At 33.7% G+C, this 6298-nt stretch overlaps 1 non-coding gene across 1 annotated transcript; it reads left to right on the top strand.

Moving 5' to 3' along the window:
- Window positions 1-2450: 2450 nt before the first annotated feature.
- Window positions 2451-2522, top strand: TRNAQ-UUG (transfer RNA glutamine (anticodon UUG)). The gene has a single exon. It is a non-coding gene; the product is annotated as a tRNA-Gln (tRNA).
- The last annotated feature ends 3776 nt before the right edge of the window (window positions 2523-6298 follow it).

The following is a 6298-nucleotide window of genomic DNA, read 5'->3' as shown; positions in this document are numbered from 1 at the left end:
ATTTAAAATCATGGCCAGTATTTATACTATATTGCCGAAGAGCAAATCGAAAGGCTTTAGCACCCCCGGGAAATAATTGACCAGGTTCAGTAAACATTTTATCCCAACCATCGGATTTTAGTATCGTCTTCTTGCTTTGTATTGATGAATCTGTTTGAATCTCCATCTGTTCTGTAAAACATAATATTAAATTATTTGATATTGATTTAATAATTAAGCATATATTTCAATACAGACCAATTGTTCAGATACGTAAACAATTTAAACTGTACAGAACAAATTACGTACTTTTATGTGTATGTATGAGAATAGCAGTCAATTGTAAAAAAGTACGCATACTTTGTAGCAAGTAAAACTATAATTTATGCCTATTACATATTTCTTTACAACACCATGTCAGAAGTATGTATAATTTGTAATGAATTTTATATATGTGCATATATTTTACAACACCATAATAGTAAAAAGTATAAATTATGTAACATAAAGTATACGTAATGTATACTACAGACAAAGTGTTTTCCATACAGATCTGAGATTAAATAACTGGAATCTAATATCCATCATTATTTGTACTATCAGTTCAATTTGATCTGAATGTAATCAAAGATCTGAAACATCTAAATAATTGAATGAAAATATCAGATCTAGATTACATGGATTCAATAAAAATGAAAAAGAAATATCAAATACATGGAAGAACACTTTAGATATAGAAGATTACAGCAAGACAGATTCAGATTAAATGAAATGAAAAAGAACATTTGATATTTATCAAATCTTCAATATGAATCGTTAACTATAAACCAATATACATAAGATTTAAAACCTGAATAGTTGTGGCTAGAATAAAGAGATAATCAGTAAAAACCCTAAATAACAATGGAGGTTGTGATGATAGCTCTTGATTGAATACTAATCAATGGAGTTTTTTATAGCTGGGGGAGAGTTTAATGAATGTTTAATGAAGATTTCATTTTTAGAGAGATAGTGGGAAAGTTACTGGATTTCGGTTACGGAATTATAGAAAGAGACAAGTTAGTTACAAAACAAACGTGATTGGAGAGAGAAAGTTGAGATAAATATGGAGAGAAAATCTAATACTGTTTAGAATGAAAATGACAATTAGATATTAAAAGAAGGTTAATATAGGTATTACATATATAATAAGTATTATATGGATTTGTGTAATCTCTCTAGATGATACCAAAAGGACCAGATATCTATTAAAAATATTATTTAGGTTTTGAAATCCTTTTTAGGATTATAGAGGATTAAATCTCCTATTAGGACCCTATTTTTGGTCTATAGACTCAAAAATTATTATTGGAAATCCAATTTAAGTTCAAAAATGGAGCCAATTTTTCCTTTTTTTTGGTGTCAATATACCTAAATTGGAGCCAATTTTTCTGTCAATATACCTAATTTAACTTGTGAGTTAAAATAAACTCAGACAGAATGATCATAGGATCCAAAATATGGAGCTTCGAGCTGGAATATGCTATTCACGCCGAAATGAAAGTCTTAGAATGTGGTTTAGATTTGGCTGAAGAATTAGGGTTGAATGAATTTATACTTGAAGGGGATTCAAGGGTTCTAATCGATTTAATCTCGACCGTTGATCTCGACCCCCCGTGGCGACTGATGAGGGAAATCAATGGACTACGTGAAAGAGCTTTAGGTCAACAGATGTATCTTGCTTACTGTCCGAGAATCAATAATAAGGACACTCATTTGTTGGCGGCTTCGGTCCACCCCCCCCCCCCCCCCCCCCCCTCCCTCAAAGTTAATTTTAAGCACTTTAATACCTCATACTGTTAATTATGTTACCTGCTTAGTCTCTTCCGCTATGTATTTTTGATTTTTTGCTAGGGTTTGGATGATGTAACACCTTTTATTTGAACGTAGGTTTGACTCGAAAAAAAAAAAAAACAAACTTGTGAGTTAAAATTTAAAAAAGTCTCACATGGTAAATTCTGATATAAAATAATGGGCCATGGAGTTTCTATAAAATCCCCGTCCTCAATTTGTAAATCTTGTGTGCGGTTACTATGATCACACAACCATGAACCATCCGGCAACGTCACAAACACGTTTGTGTCGCTGCTTGAAACAGGGTGTTGTCACATTTTTATCATCTGGTCACGCCACGATACGACTTGATTCATGGTCCGCCCGTGTCTAAAACCCACGGATATTTTAGGGGTTATGTCAATGCAACATGACACCTTGTGAACCATTACTCATGATGGACTCGACCTTCATAAATGTCGAATTCAAATGGGTTACTCTCGAAATGGTACAATAGGCGATGCTTGTCAACTTCCATGTGATAGGAAGAAATCAGTTAAGGTGGAAAGAACAGATGAGAAAACTTGACTCCAACTGTTGTCTTAATCAGTTACTACTTACTAAATTTATAAGGTCAGAGAAGTTTGTTTAACGTAATTGGTTCTATGGTGTAGTGGTTAGCACTCAGGACTTTGAATCCTGCGACCTGGGTTCGACTCCCGGTAGGACCTCTTTTTTTTTTTCTTATCATTCTCTCAACTTTTTAAGCAATGTTAATCCTCCTCTGTCAAGTTGTGGTTATTCTCTTTTTGGTAGAAATCTCTCTACACATGGGGATCAAAGTCCACATCCTGCTTTGTGTTTTTTTTTGGTACAAATTCAACATTATGATTGTAAGAGCAAATTAGTGATATGCTTGTCAACAAAGTATTTCGTCACCCTTTGATTTTTCTTTTGAGTATTTCTATCTTTTCGGTGTACAACCCCGCGTTATTTGGAAAAAGTATTTCGGCATATATATGTCTCCCGTAAGTAATGGAGCAAACTTGGGGGGCAATTATTAAAAATCATTGTATTTAGATTATTGCATCCAGTAAAATTGGGTTTGTGTTTGGGTCTAGGACATGACTAATTATTTTCTCCCCCCTTTTTTTGTTCCCCTTAGTTCTCTCTAGCACTTGATCTTAGCCATGAATGAAATTATGAAAGTAGTTTCAAAAAATTTGAACATTGTACTAATAAGAGAGTTGGAGTGTATAATTGTGGAATTGAGGTATTCTTAGCATAAGTTGAGAACGGTCAGCACTCAACTTATCCTAGACCCAAACACAAACCCAATTTTACTGGATGCAATAATCTAAATACATTGTATTTTTTTCTCAACAAAAAAAAAAAAAGTTGAGAACGGTAAAAACAAGATCTTCATAGAGTAATTTGCTCGAACAGATGTAAGGGAGAATCTACTCTTGACCATAGAGAATAATGTAATGATTGTGGTAAAAAGAGTCTCTAGATGTGAAGTCGACCTCTAAGATTGTAACACATAATCTAATGTGGACACCCGTATTCAATATTACTGTACTAAAAAGCAAGTGTGGTAAATATAAATATATTATCGGCCAAAACCATAGATTAAGGAGAAATGATTGCAAGACCCACATTGATGGTGGAATCGGTCCTGCTTGTCCTCTCTCACGTGCGCGAAATCATGGTTAGATGAATCAATAATGGTAGATTGATTTGATAGAACTTTTATTACATATTATCTCGTTGCTTTAGTGCTTTCTGTGCTCGAGTTTTGAACATTCATCTTTTCTTTCTAATAAAAAGTGGTATAGTAAGATCATATTTTGTCAAATGAAAACATTTGTCGAATTATTGTACTTGAATATGGTAACAAATACAATGTGCTTTTGTTGTTGACTCACGTGTGCCTAACATCTATGCATGGGTCTACATGATACCTCCACACATGTGATTGGTGGGGATATTGAAATGTTTTCATTAATCACATGGTGGTGGGGATTCCATTGCTCCATTGTTTAAGGTTTCACCAAATCCCACTTTCAATAATAACCCATCTAAGGTTATATTTAGACAGTCTATATCTAATTAATCCTTAGTGCGGATCGTTTCACTAAGTATACTTTTTCTTTTCCTTTTGATGATAGTAAGCTTCTAGCCTCATATTTATTCAATAGAATTAGCAATTGTGATTGAGCTTATATGAGCAAAAATGAACTACTATTTCAATCCATTCACTCTTTTCCATCAGGTGTGTTATTTATGTGAGAATAGTCACACATTAGAGAATGGTTATCTAACAATCAAGAATGTAATGTCTAGGTCTTCTCCATTTATTGCCAATTGATTTTTTAGTTGCATGACCACAAAAGTAACATGGTATCAGAGCCAAGGCCACACGTGATAGGCTTAAAAACCACACGTGCTCCACGTCATCCGAAAAAAAAAATGTGTTAGGCTAACCACGACACACGTGAGGGGGCGTGTGAGAATAACGTCTCACATGGGAGAAGGGTTGTCTAGCAATCAAAAATATAACGTCCAAGTCCTCTTCGCTCATTGTCAATTAGTTTTGAATGACCATAAACTTAACAATTTCTTTTACCTCATTCCTTATTCTCCATGGTTGTTCTTTGGTGCGCTCGTCCTATGCCCGAGTGACATTAATTGCATCACTTTCAGTGATGACTTTGTTAAGGTTCAACTTTGATGTTAGTTTTACACCTACTAATATTTTTTTGCTTCGGCTTGTATTGCACTATCGATGTCATTATAGTCGACAAAGTCTGAAACCACCCATAGGTACTAATGAGCTTTCTACCTAGACTATGTGCGACAAGTATATTCCTATATTATTATTTTTAAGCGGAGAATTTCTCTGATTCTAACACAAAGAGGTCAAAACTCCTCAAACAACCTTCTTAGTAAATTTATGGGAATTTGGGTCTAATGACCTTTGACCCAGTTGACTTTGTTGAAATAACCCTTAATTTTCAAATTCTTTGAAATGACCCATTTCTTTGCCATTTTTTCCACATATACCCCTCAATACAAAATCGAGTCTAGATTTTCTAGACAATCAGTTTTGGGCCAAACTAAGAACCCTTTTCTTCTTCCTACTCTCTTTATTTTCAATCTCTTGTTTAGATATCTTTGTCAATCATCAAACCGGTAGATCTTGTGAAGTAAATTTGCCTCTCTTCTTCATCAACCGAAGGTTGGAGTCCCGCTAAATCTAATCTAGCAAATTAGGCATATTGGAAAGAAGAAAAAAGAACCTATCAAAAACACCAAATTTCAAATGATAAAACTGAAATTCAATAGATTTAAAAATGGTTTACAAACTTGTTTAAAACCAACATTTGATTTTTGATGAAAGAGTTTCATCATGATTTATTGTCAATTATCATCCAAAATCATAATCTTCATCAATAAAACAATTAGCAAAAATCTAGATGAAATGTTTGCCCATGAAGTGTTTGATGGAATGACTAAGAGATGTTATTATGTTATAATGTAATAGAAACACAAGTATGCAAAATGTGGGTATCTTACTTAACCAACTAAGTGTTTGATGAAATGACTAAGAGAGGTTATTATGTGATAGAAACACAAGTATGTGAAATTTGGGTTTCTTAATTTGTCAATTAAGTGTTTGATGAAATGACTAAGATTCTAAGAGAGATTATTATGTTATAATGTAATGGAAACACAAGTATGTAAAGTGTGGGTCTCTTACATGCATAGTGAACCTTAGCTCTCTTCTTCCAACAATATTTTTGTTTTGGTGAACATTTTGATCGAATAAATGTTTCTACTTTTGTTTAGAAATTGAACATTGAATGTGTAATTCAGAAGCACTATTTTCAATATCAATGTTTTGCAAATAAACTTGGAGGTTGTACTCTAATGAAATCAACATTTCTTTGCAGAGGTAGAACATGAAATTGAAAGTGTTGATTTCAATTGTGCCAACAAACTATTTAAATATAATGTGCTTTTTGTAAGGAACACAGTACCAAGGAGAAACATAGTACCCCATAGTGACAACGGCTATACAACAATAACAAGACTCAGTAACTAACACTGTTAATTTAAGGACATGATTCTGAACAGTCTTCACGAGTTGACCTTGGGCTCCCATCCAAAAATTGACACATGCTGATATGCCCATTTGGTAAACCATCCTTCCCATACATTTCTTCCATCACTACTCCCACAACTGTTTCAATGTCTCTCAACATCATCTCTCTTACTCTATCTCACTCTAAATCACCATTTAAGTACAACATAAATATATGATCACACAAGTATTACATCAGTAGTGCAAATGTAAATTTACTTGGATGGTGCAAGGGGCTGGCTTGGGTAAGTCCTTAACAATGCCAAAAAGTTTAACATTATCAGGGACATTGTATTCGTCTTTGAGTTATCGAGCTGGTGATTGAACACTAATGTACATTTGTTGTCCTAAGTAGTTCCT

Source organism: Eschscholzia californica, unplaced genomic scaffold (assembly GCF_041429995.1).
Source record: "Eschscholzia californica isolate CP2 unplaced genomic scaffold, dmEscCali1.0.p SCAF_2, whole genome shotgun sequence".
NCBI classification, from domain to species: Eukaryota; Viridiplantae; Streptophyta; class Magnoliopsida; order Ranunculales; family Papaveraceae; genus Eschscholzia; species Eschscholzia californica.
Note: the sequence above shows the minus strand (reverse complement) of the source record. Positions and strands in the feature narration are given on the sequence as shown.